At 45.1% G+C, this 13,332-nt stretch overlaps 1 pseudogene; it reads right to left on the bottom strand.

Moving 5' to 3' along the window:
- Window positions 1-3,139: 3,139 nt before the first annotated feature.
- On the bottom strand, window positions 3,140-12,634 carry LOC144134045 (uncharacterized; annotated as a pseudogene).
- Window positions 12,635-13,332: the final 698 nt, after the last annotated feature.

Raw genomic sequence — 13,332 nt, 5'->3', positions numbered from 1 at the left:
TCCCCCGTACCGCGTAAACCCAGCAGAGACGTAAGTTCTGCCTCAAGTGGCAGTGATGGCACGAAGGAGGTCGCGGACGGATGCATATGTCAGGGTTTGTATGTAGTTAGGATAGAGAGCACAGCGCCAGTAAATGTGCGGCCTATAGCTCTCATCTGTACACCGAAGTGATTCATTGACGGCGTAGACAGGGCAGCGCTGCAGGTTCGCTTAAAGACACCGGATTGAAAGGTAAAAGACGCTGCAGAACCGGGGCAACCAGATTATCATAATTTAAGATTTTTTATCGTATCACCGCTGGAAAAGCCTTGGTTGAAATGAAAGGTAAAGAAACGCGTTCCGCCTGAAGGCTACAGGCTGAATAAGTGCACTGACCACAAGTTTTTTCAGCACCATGGGACATGATTACATAACGTTATGACCAAATTTGAACTGAACAATGCTTGGGTCTCATCCATACTATAATACATTTTGAGAAAAAATATCTATTTCAAGAATAGGAAGAACGTGACATCGGAGGCCCTTTTATTTTACTTGGAAATTTAATAAATAACGGAACATCTTATTTGAGACATGCGCTAGCCATTTTTTTAATTAACACCAAGCGGTTATCTAATGCACCAATTCAATTTCTAATTGGTTATATTTTAGAAGTCCAGAATCACTTAATTAGGAACCGAACATGCGTGACTTAAATCCTAAGTTTGTTAAGCTTTGTTAGGCGCTCTTGGAATTCTTTTCCACTAAACATAAAAAAGCACCTAATTTTACACCTGTTTGAAAGAGGTTCTTTTTTTCAGAAACATTGTGATAGATAAGTGACTTTCTATTCATTTTTTGTATAGACTATGCATGTTATCATTTATTGTGTTATGAAATGAAATTCTTGTTTCATTTGCTCGCATGCTGCTTTTATTTTGTATGATACGTTGATTATGGTCCCGTTAAAAGGCTATGGACATGGGTCCATCAATGTTTGTTTGTATTTAGCAATATATGCAATAAATAAATAATGAATGAATGAACGAATGAATGAATGTCACATTCACAGCATACTCAAAAGTTCTAAGTACAATAATTACATTGTGACCGCAACCTGACGAGTATACCACAAAATACATTTGGTATTCGAGTAAATTCTTCGAGCCGACAAATTCATTAGCGAACAGAAATCGCAAACTGTTCTTCTCTGTGATCGGGTCTTAAGAGCCGCTCGAGTCACTTCACCACCTATCAGCAACACTGGCTGGCCTTGCCAACCAGCAAACGAAATGGACAGCAATGCACGTTTCTGCTCTAGGAAATTACTATGAAGGAAACGTATTCTTGAAGCACACACATCGCAAGCAAAGAGTGCATAGTTATAAACAACCGAAAAACGCAATCATATCAAAGACAGTTTAGTGATCGCAACAATGAACTTTGCCAAAGTACAAGAGACCACACGTTAGACGGCAAGCATACTGTCTGGAGCCTTGCCTCATCTCCAAACGACATGCCACGAACACTGTACGGCTCCATAAAAGAGACATCTCGCACTCGCAGAACAGCGCTTAAAAACAGCAGTCAGCAAAGGAACGAGCAGATGGCGTGACCAGCGGACGGAATCAGAGCTGCACCAAGATAGCGACCAACATGAGGGCTCATGCAAGGCAAAAGTTTTACGACAAAAACGCACCACGGAGTCTGGACACCGAGTGCAAATGAAGACGAAACTTCAGCTCGTTCCATGTAGCTTCCTAAGTTTTGGTAAATTTTTATTCTGAGGCACCTTTTTTTTGGATCAAGGTCATGGAACTTTTTTCAGAGGTGCATTGGAAGTTCCTTCTGCAATTCAAAATCGAAGGCACTCTTAGCCTACCTGGTTCACAAAAGGAGGAGCGCAAAAAAAGGCACGTAGAGTTTCTTTTGATTGCAGGGTGCCTTCTTTGAAATAGGAGTGTTTTCCTGGCGTGCCGTTTATCCCTCGCACGGAAAGTACGGCAGCGCAGAGTAAACATTCCCTAACTTTTATTGGCTTTCCCTACCGCAGGCACACAACGTTCACAGTGTTTTGTGATATTCTGCGTCGCACACAGTTTGTCAGAAGACAATACGGCCGAGCCTTTCAGAGCAATCAGGATTCATACCTTTGGATGTTTAATTGCATATAACTGAGAAGAGCAAGTAAGGGCGAGACGTTGCAGACTGATCAGGCCTTTCGTGTGGTTGTCTCTAGTTAAAGTTAGTAGGTTTAAGTCATTATGACTTATTTTTGGTAGAGGAAAGTTTGTATGTACTGCCCTCGGCTCGTATATTGGTTGGAGCTTAGCGGAATGGGCTAGGATTTCCACAAAAACCGCCTCAAACAGAACTCGCAAGAAAGCGTGCAAAACAAATCTTGCATCCGACTCGAACTGTATTTTTGAATCTTGGTCATCATGTTAACATCATGCTTATATTTCTTTCCTCTTTCAGTATTATGTGCTGTTTTGTCCAAATGCAAATTCTCTACCGCTTACAGTTCAAAAGATATGCAAGCTCTTCCTTTACTTGAAAGCCACCCTCTTCGCTCGCTGCGCAGTGGAGCTCCTTTGGACAACTCAGTTTTAAACTGGTAGCAGTGGAGCGCCACCTGTCTGGAACGTTGGCCTGCTTCAGTGCACGAGCTTCTGGGGCAAATGTGAAATGTTTTAAATTGCTCCTCTACATTGCGCCACCTCGCAAAGGGTGAAAGAAAATTGGCACGCAATTGCCGTGGTGTGGTGGCCCCCAAAACAAATGTGACATGATGCTCCAATGCCGCTTTCCGGTTTACCGACAACGTAACCGGGGAATATTGTGCCGTGTCGAATGGTGGATGGCTATCGTCCACCTATCAGGTTGGTCGAAAGGTGGCCAGGAAGCATGGTTGAACAGTGTACTTGTGATGAGGGGCGTTGCGTTCTCAATGCGGCATCTGAGAGAGGTCTTTAAGGCCAGCCTATCATAAGTGGAAGTTATACACATGAATTTCCAATCAAGCGTCCTCCTGAAAACGTAAATATCGATTATAGCAGATGTTGCGGCAAAATTAAGAAAACAGCTTTCAAGCATTGCTTCATATGTGTGTGTTGTGTGCAGCATTAATTAAGGAGAGTAAAATAACTTTGGTGAGAACCTAAGTATCCTTGATGTTCAGAATTGCCCCTCCTGCGAAATGTGACCTTTACGTTCATACTGCAATTGCATGAACGGCGCTGGTTATTTGTCTACGTCTTTCGCGCTATTACAGTAGGAATTGCAACCAACTCGACGAGTCTTTTCCTACAGAAGTTAGTTACGTGTCGCTATCTTGGGTTCGAATGTACCTTGTAGGGAGACATTGCACGCACAGGGCTGCAAAAAAGTTGTGGTTAATCAGCAAAACTCCATGGAGAGACTTCCATGAGGTCGCTAAATTTGCAGTAGTGCATTAAACATGTGCCATCTTCGCAGGAGGCGATGCAATACGTAATACAACCTTTGTCCATAAAGTTTCCGGACTGATTTATTTTATTCTATAGAAGAAATTCCCCAAAACAAATTATGGTGCGTATGTGTAGCACCATCTTTTCGAGCCAACCTAAGCTATTTAGGTTAATTGCTGTGGCAGCCGCTAGTTGACACTACATGTAGAAAAATACGTTGTCAGTAGTCGTCTGCGCATTCTACTGTGAGTGGATCTCGAGAGATGGACGTCCACCTCGAACAGCGTGTAAACATAAAATTATCCATGAAGCTTGGCAAGACAGCCACACAGACGTATGAGCTCCTTCGAGACGCTTACGGCAAAGAGACATTAGGCGTTTTTAGCATACCTTGGACGTATTACCGGAGACGTATACCGTATTACCGGATGCCTACTGCGCATGCGCGCAATTTACCAGAACGTCCAGGCGTTTGAGACCTACTCCGCAGACGTATGCGGTTCGCCGACCAATTTACCGGAATCTCGCAAAGTCACCTGTGACGCGAGCGCCTCACGAGATTTGTTCGAAACAGACAAGTCGAGCCAAGCCGAGTTTTTTTTTTTCAGCACCTCACGAGATTTGAACCAAACAGACAATACGAGCCAAGCTGAGCCTTAAAGCATCCCGAGATATCCGAGGCATCGAGGCGTGAATTTATCCCCAGTATCCTGAGGCGCCGAGGGAAGGAAGGCAATGGCCACGTCAGACGAAACTACGCCTTTACCTGCGCTGCACACTATAACGCGCAAGCGCTTTGCGCGGCCGACGACATACTTAATTTAAAGGCAGTCTTGGAGATAGACGCCATGCGCGATGGCGCAAAATGGGCCGAGATCGCCACGATGTTGTTAGCCGCCACACGAAAAGATTTCAGCGCGCGAAGTGTAAAAGAAAGGTTCGACCTGATTCTTTTGAACTTCGTTTCAGACAACTTGAAGAACTTGAGGAAGTGAGTACTTTAAATCTCTCCTGAGCAAAAAGCGTGAGTACACCGCACTGCAACTCTGTTTAAAGATGCTGATGAAGGCCCTCTATTAATACTATATAGGTCTGGAACAGAAGAGGAATACGCGAGCCGTGAAGTGCTTCTCCAGGAAGTCAGCGAGGTGGCGCGGGGATGCCACTACAAACCTCGCGCAGTGCAGCGCGGAGTATCGGCGCCCTGCAAAGAGAAAGAGGCTGCTCCGAGCAAGGATCAGGGCCGTAAGCGTTCCACTGTGCTAGCGGACATGGAGGCCGTCGCGCAAGACTTTACGGCCCCACCAGCTGCATGTGCCGCCACATGCGATCGGCAGCTTTGCCCTGGTAAGGCCGCGCTACCTTCTGCTGTTGTCCGTAAGCAGTTTTGTGCCCACGTGATGTAGGCAGCGCATGACACAAGATAGTCTTGATTTATATAATCACTGGCTCCGACTGCGTGATGCAATGCTTATCAGGTAAACTGCACTGTTCATACACGCATCCATTCTACTTTCTAGGCTAAGCGTTGCATCTGTACCTTTTGCCAAATTGTAGTAATCAGCATAATAGTGTTGAAGAACGAGGAACCAGAATAAATGCTAGGTGATCCCAAGGTCGTTTGCTTTATTTCTGCTAGTGTGTTTTCCTGGCACCGCTAATAGGCCGACGTTGAATGCAGAGCTAAAACCAAACATTGTAACAAAGGTCCTGTGAGACAGTTCTATATACTACACCACAGGCTACAAACAGATGTCCATGCATCAGCAGTTGGCATTATAATATGTACTGGATCATTTATGCCCTTTGAGCAAAAAATTCCAAGCAGCTGAAGGTGGTAGAAATTGTGCTTGTGTTTCCTTCTGGGTTCGCACAGAGCAGCTGAGAATGGCACAAGAACACTAGCCGAGAACACAACAGTGATGGACGGTAGCAATGTCCTTATGTAGTGCTAGTGTCCTTGTATATTTTTCAGCTGCTCAGTCTGATTCTACATGCATGTTGGTTAACAGTGGTTCATGTCGTATATGCTTCTTCCATTTCAGATGAAAATGAGCCATCGAAGGCGGCTCAAGAAATTTTAGAGCGAATGATGACGAATAATTACTCCGATCCCGCCATCCCTGGGCATGACGCAGAGAACTCAGTGATTGGTAAGTGACCAAGGCTAGCAGTATTCATTTTAAACTTTTATTCATGTTGAGAAAATAATGTACATATGGACAAAATGTTATGTTCTTTCTTGAGTCATTCATTACTATTAGTGCAGCACATAAAGTTTGATAAAAAAAATGGCTGCAGTATTCGGCATTCAACTTACAACATAATAGGGTGTGTTCACTGACTCGCAGTGCCCACCGTTTAGTTGTTCGAGGAGCACAGAACAAGGCCACGCACACATCTGATTTGCATTTTGCCCCGTGTTCCGACCTGCAGTGTTGAAGCTACATGCTGTACAATAAACTGGCACCCGTGACGTCAATACCCCCTTACGATGTGTGTCAATGTTATCCATAAACAGATCACAGTGCTATGCACCGACCTTTCACATTGCAGTAATGTGTAGACATGAAAAAAGCCTTTTATTTTATGCATACGGAAGCATTTGATTGATTTGTTTGCCTGTTTCCATCGAGAAGATACAAGCAGGTGCGAAACCACGCCTCGGACAGAGCCCTCTCCAACCACACCAAGGCTGCGGTCAGTGCCATTGAGGGGTGAGGACATTTGTACATCAGCACATAGTATTTGACCACATCTTATTTTTGTAAGCCTTTCTTATCTTAATAAGTCGACAAACTGGATCACTTCAAGGTGCGAGCCTGCTGAGATTAACTGCCCTGATGAATGGCTGTATGCCTCGGCATAAAATGTGTGAACAAGCGTCAAGTGTGCAACCTGGCCAAAAGCTTAGCCTTTGTTTTGATGCAGAAGCTATGCATGGACGAGGGCTGAATCAACTTTAGTAGAGAGCTACAGTAAACGAAAGGTTGCAGATTAAAGTAAATGAGTAGAAAAAAGACAACTCATTCGCCATTCTCTGCGATCATAGAACACATCATTCATGCCAGCAATATTTATAGTGTCATGTTCTGCCATGCCTGTATTCATTGTGCAGACCAAAATACTTTATGGTGCCATCTGCACCAACATTTACAGCCTGGTATTTATAATCAGTCAGTTGGTGTCACTACAGAGAGGGCGGCAAGATAATTTCATTGTTTTACAGCAGCCTCTGTCATGATCTTTGTTCATTCTCCTACGTTTGATGTGAAAAAATTCATGCATTGCTAACTTCAAGTTCGGGAAGCGTGAAAGCCAAAACTGTCAGTGTTTGAGAGTTTCCAGGAACGGTTGGAGCTGCCCAAGTGTATACAAATGGACTTTTTTATTCAGATGAAGAAATGTGCCCCTTAATATAAGTGACCTGTTTTACTTCAACAAACATTTTTAATTTGTACTTCCATGGAAGACCAGATAGCTAACTGCAGCACTTCATTAGGTAAGAGTTGAAGTGGTTGTGCGGTGTAGTTTTCAGAAAGCACTCCGGTTGTGGATTGCCTTGCACGCTGTATTGCACCTCAAGGAGGGTACTTTGTGTTTATATTGTGCTGCACTATAAAAATAAAGCTACTGAAATGGCATTTTTTGAATCTGCCCACATGAGGATGTTGGATTACTCCTTTTGAGCTCGCTGCTCTCAAGAGAGAGAATTTAAGCCGGCCAAATCAAGCGTACTGTGCTAGAAACTCTTTCGCCAGAGCGGCTGCACTGCACAGCTTGTCCCCAATGCGATCTATAAGGCTTTCTCAAAAAGGAATGGCTGAACCACAAGACCGTTCTTAGGATTTTCACGCGTATCAGATGCGTCACCATTGCTAACAAGCGCCTCTGCTAAAAGAGAAAAAGGGAGGGAAAGGCTGCTACTAACGATTATAATTTCATTTCTTTATGAGAGTTGAGCTCTCTGAGTGCGCAGCTTTGCATGAAGTGTTTACAGTGATCGGTTCTCGGAAACAAGGCCCCGTGATGGGACGGTCGGGCAGCTTCAGCGCGTGGGTGAATTTGCGTGTCTCCTTTTTTTTAAAGCAAGGGGACACACTACATGCCTCCGTGCTAATCGTTTCGTAACCCATTAGTGGCACGATAATTTGTGTGCGGACCAGCTATTAAAATAGCCTACTGATGTGTTGGAGACTTGGAGGCCGTGGTGGCTCTGCGAGACACTTCCCCGCATGACATGCCCCTAACATGATCTTGGAGCCCCTGTGTATGTTTTATAGAGGCTCAAGGATGTGTCACTCTCCTCAGCACAGGCGCGGTCAGACTGTATGGCGGTTGCTTAGCAATGTTCGGTTCCACGCGTCCAATCAAGCATGCAAGCATGCAAGCTTCGAAGTTGCTGATATGCAGCATCTTTTCTACCTGTTGCTGCCTTATCACTAATAACAGCTACACGATTAAAATGAAGACGTTCGACAGAGGTGTCTGGTTTAGGATGCCAATTTAAGATATAAATGAACGGCAAACAAGTGTTTGTAAAAAAAAGGAAGTTTCGAAGCCTTACTCGGTTTATTCGTTAAATTGTTGGCAGCTTTGCTTTGAAACACACATACAGTCGACCGTCAGGGCACTGATTTCAGACTACACATCTGGGAAGAGGCAGTGGTTTCGAGGAAGCGATTAATATTTTCCCGCGTCAACTGAACATGCCTTGACTGAAGCAGCAGCCTTGTGCATGGATTTTGCTTGGTGTCCAGCAGCACAACAGCTTTGCTAAATTTGGGTTCGATATTCGAGTACACAGCATGAAAACTGCCGGACGCCTCTGCAAGCCAGATTTTCACAAAAAGTGCTTCAGTCGCCCTTTAAGTTTCTTTAGGACATTACACCCCCTATACCAAACCAAAGTTAAATTTACATATACAAGTCCCTGTTCAATGTAGAATATATGCAGTAGTCGAGCATTGCATCGCGTTCTTTTTTATTTTTTTCTTCGTCCGCTGTCCTGCTGTAAAATTTCGCAAGAATTCGGTTCTAAGGTAACTTTGAATCACGCTGCTATAAGGCGACATTTATGCGTCAGATCCTGAACTGTAAATTGCAATTTATGGTTTGGGACATACGTGTTATTCTACAGCAATATGAATCAGTTATCTTAGAAGCGTACAAGGTATTCATGCAGCTCGGGTGGTGAGACATCAAAATAGCTCGAGACCTGACTACCATACAAACATGTGCGGCAGTTGGTGAGCAGTGTGGCAACCTTATACATTTGACCAAGTTGTTGCCGTGTCAACTTTTGGTTTTTATGGTAATCAATAAAAGCAAAGTCTCGAGCCACTCTCCCAAACCCCCAATCGACGGTTTGCCTTACACTACTCATGGCCTTGTTGAAGGCAACGTGATGTGGCTGCACGACGGCACCTCCAAAGGGCTTGTACAGCAACGGCCGCAGTGGATAAGGTGGATCACCATAGACCACATTTTTGTGACCCATGGTGATCTTCTCGAGATTCTGATATTACTGCGTCTCTTTGAGAATACCTGGAACATAGCGGAAATGCACAAACATATCAGCAACAACTTCTCTTTTTACTGTATGAGGAGCATGAACAGCTGCCGCTTTACACTATTATGTCTGACCCAAATAACTTGCAGCACAGTTACGAAAGCGTAACGGAAATGTTTGAGTGTTAAACACTTTGAGAGAGTGTGGTGACAGCGGACGAATGCGCAGCCAGAAGGTGATTCATGTGGAAGGAGGAGGGTATGGCAAGAGTGCAAGAAGGTGCAATCAGAGGTGGTTGCCACGTGAACCAAATCGAAGGTAGTTACCACGGAAGGAGGAGAAGGGTTGCTCTGGAAGGAGGAAGGTATGGCGAGGAATAGTAACACCTTGAGCTTTTTCTCCAGGTATAGAAACAGAGAAGCCACTCTTTAAGGTAAAGGAGGTACCCATCTTGCTTCATGTCGCCGGCCCTGAAGCAAAAGAAATTTTCAATACCTTCCAGTGCTACCCAGCGGACTAAGATGATTACGACAGGCTCGTAAAGAAGTTCGAGAAATACCGTACTTCCAGAGCAAATGAGACGTCCAAAATGTACATCTTCCGCATAGGGACACAAAAAGAACGTAAGCTTTTCTTGCCTCATGAGTGGCACGTCAGAACCTGTCAGCAGAGACTGTTGGCAGAGCGTGCCAACAGAGCACGTCTGCATGAAAACGGCCATGCAAAAAAAGAAATTCGCTGCCATTGTGGTTTGAACCCAGTCCCTCGATGTGCCAGGCGGGCATACAACACATATACCGCAAAGGGTCGCGGGCTCAAGAATGTTAGAGGGGCACGAAGGTTTCTCGTTGTAGTGTGTACGACAGTAAAGTGTGTTGGGGATGTTACTGATGCTAGACATCGCTGACTTTCAAAAAAAAGTTGCTGACATTAAAACGCAAATGCCTTCACATTTCTCCAGTGCAGCCCACTGCAGTGCGCTACAATTTTTTGCATGTGACCTGGAGCTCAAATCCTAAACTTGCAACATTAGCAGCTTTGCGGACTCGGTGGTCCAGGATCAAATTGCCTTTCGAATTCCTCAAAAAAGCTTCGAGAGCGGCTGCTACATGAAGAGGACTTAATGTTAGGAAAGGCGGTCCAATTCTGCAATACAGCTAGGAAAGCACAAAAACAGCAGAAGGCGTGGAAGAATGTTCATGTTTTTCGGCTGCAGCACCAGGCACTCACCGTGGAACCCAACAAGGGGACGGGACCAGGACTTGTAAGAAAGTCCTGCCTACTCTTTGTACATCCTAACTATAACCCAATAAATTTTAACACGGGGTAGTTAGCTCCACAAGGTTAACCGTCATTGCACGGAGAAAAGGAAAAGCCAAGAAGGAAGGAGGAGAGAGGAGAGTTATGAGAAAGAAGAAACCCGGAGGAGGAAGGGGAGTTTGGCTTGCAGAGGCTGGGTGGCCAGCGGGAGAGTGAAAAACCTACAAGAGGGAACGGAAGGAGAGAAGCACTGCAAAACTTGTTGATTGCAGCGACTTTAACGGCGCTTTGTATTAGTCTTTTCACATTTGAAAAAAAAAAATGTTTCCGGCCACATGTTCCATGGGCAGTCACCAGTGTAGAAAATATGTTCAGCTGCCGCGATGGCTCCGTAGTTATCGTGCTCGGCTGCTGACACAAAAGGTGTAGGTTCGATCCCAGCTGCGGCGGTCGAATTACAATGAAGGCAAAATTCTAGATGCCCGTCTACTGCACGATGTCAGTGCACATTAAAGAACTCCAGGTGGTCGAAATTTCTGGAGCCCTTCACTACGGCGCCCTTGATGGCCCGAGTTGTTTTGGGATGTTAAACCCCCTAAACCTAACCAACAAAATATTTCACACGAGGTAGGTCAGTGGCCCTTTAAAAGGCCATAAGGGCTGCCACCATTTTCTTTGTGACGATGACACTATACTTTTTAACATAAAATTTTATGCCCTTGGAAAAGGTTGTCAGAGTCAGGGCCAAGCTTCCATTATGTTGTACACTATTGGGAGTAATCACAATAGACCAGTAGTTTCTGCTTCCATAAAGCAAGGCTCCGCTCTGTAACATATTAAATACTTTAATATTATGTATAATGGATAGCCTCCTCCTTCTCCATTTCTTGTCGTGACAATGCGTTAATAACACATTACACGAGTTTTCTGGATCTCAATAGTGCTTAACCGCTTGTCAATTTTTCTTCCATGTCTTTGTTATTGTGAGCGATGAACAAGCATATATTAGACTTTATCTGTGCAAACAAACCACCAAATATAGACATATACTAGGGCTAGGTTCTGTAATTAAAACATGAATGAGCAGACTTACCTGCGTCGTGCCGCAGCCCTTTGAAGGGACCATCGAGCTGGCAGACTATGCCGTTGGCACACATCACGGCCTGGTATTTCTGCACGTGGTGGCGCTTGTGCCCGGAGAAGTACTCCTGCTGCCCCACCGATGGTCTACAAATCTGGCGTGCTGTACCATCGATGAAAGCCCAGAAGTTAGGCAAAGGAGCAACTTTTGCATGCACGGCCTGGGAAGGAGAAATTGGGGTGACTGCAAGCAACGCTCGCTAAAAGCAACATTTTAGTGATTAGAAATAATAACCTCTCAGCGCAACCCGTGGTACATCCAGTTAACTTTACTGTAGCATAGTGCTTATGCGATGCGAATCTTCTTGTTACGCTGCTCTCAGGAGAGGTTTCATACAAGCACATGCATTCTTGGAGACTATCTTCTACATTGGCAATTACATAGGCGCGTCTCTGCAGAGCTGTGGGTGAGGTGGGGTCCCACATATGCCGAGGTATTACATAACAGATTTTAAGCCGTTTCACGACATTTCGCGTCCGAAAAGTGCACCTGCCCAGAGAATAAACGAATCTGCAGAGGAAGGGTAGACATACCCAGCACAGGGGCGCTTGAGCGGACACGAGTAGCATGCTTCAAAGTAATGGCTGACGACACGCCACACTGATCGGAGAACACCGGCTGCATGCGCTGTGCTCTAATGGAAAGCACGACAGCTCACGTGCTTTTTCCGACAGCAAAAAAAAAAATCATTCTGCAATGTCCGCTCAGACCTGTCGCGTTAGTCGGCCTTGCTTTGTAACCTTTTCATCAAACTTATTCCATTCATTTCATATACAGTCCAAATTTCGCGCGACTATTGCGATATTTCCTTCACCATGCAGTACTTACCTGGGAGAAGAGCTCAAGGGCTTGCAGATTAAGCCACTTGTGGGTGGTCAGATCTGCCAGAAGGTGCGCAAAGTAGAACTCTATGTGCGCCAACGTTTTAGACACAATGCTCGATATTACTGAGCTGTGCCGGTTGAAGATCTGCTACAAGTCGCACAGCCGGTTAGTGTAGGCGAGCCGGCGCAAGGTCATGCACAGCGCTTCTGAGCCAGAGACCCTGACCCGCTGCGCCCTGTAGACCTCGCTTGGAATCAGCAGAGCTGATTCGAGCTGGCGCAGGTCCTCCTCTTGAATTCTAAATTTCCTGAAAAAAATTGTGGGCTCCATGGCGTCGATGTTAAGAAAGCCGTGCTCACACAGGTTCCTCCGAGCACGGGGCTCGATTTGAAACCGATACATGGCTTCAATCTCATTCCATGTCAGCGAACATAAAAGCAGTTGTTCACGAAGCACGCTGTGGGGCATAATGAATGCCTTCGCGCTTCGCACACACCAAAACGCACAAAAAACTAGCACGAAAGCGAGCACCACTGACTGCGCTAATGGTCTCAGAATGCAACGGCCTGAAAGAAGCAGCCAAAATGCAAACGTGGCTTAGATTTATTAGGCTTGTCGGATGGAAATAACATCCTGGATTAAAAATCACTTTTATTGTTTATCAGCAATAAAATTAACACGTTAACAGGTTCACTTTAGAACTGGTGACGTGTTATTTATGTCTTTATTCTGACCGTAACAATAATTTGCTTGTTTTTATGATCGCAGCCATCATCATCATCACCCGATCGTACCTTTGCGTCTCGCGTAGACTTATACCGTATACGTCCAGCTAAACCACGTTTTTGGCTGTGATCTGGTATCCGCCGAAATACGTCTTACGGTAATTCGGTACACGTCTCCGATAATATGTCTCCGCTATGCTAAAAACGTCTATTACCGCGGATGCGAGTTTTCGAGTGGCACAAGAGGTTCGTTTCGGGGAGAACGTCGGTGGAAGACGACATAAGGCAAGGGCGCCTTTCAAATTCACGGTATGAAAACAACTTGGCTCGGATCAGAAAAGTCGTACAGCAAGACTGGAAAATTACAGTCGGCATGCTATCAGATGCTCTCAACATTAGTAAGACAACATTAAATCAAATTTTGCGGGCGAACTTGGAGAA

This window comes from Amblyomma americanum, chromosome 5 (assembly GCF_052857255.1).
Source record: "Amblyomma americanum isolate KBUSLIRL-KWMA chromosome 5, ASM5285725v1, whole genome shotgun sequence".
Lineage (NCBI taxonomy): Eukaryota > Metazoa > Arthropoda > Arachnida > Ixodida > Ixodidae > Amblyomma > Amblyomma americanum.
Note: the sequence above shows the minus strand (reverse complement) of the source record. Positions and strands in the feature narration are given on the sequence as shown.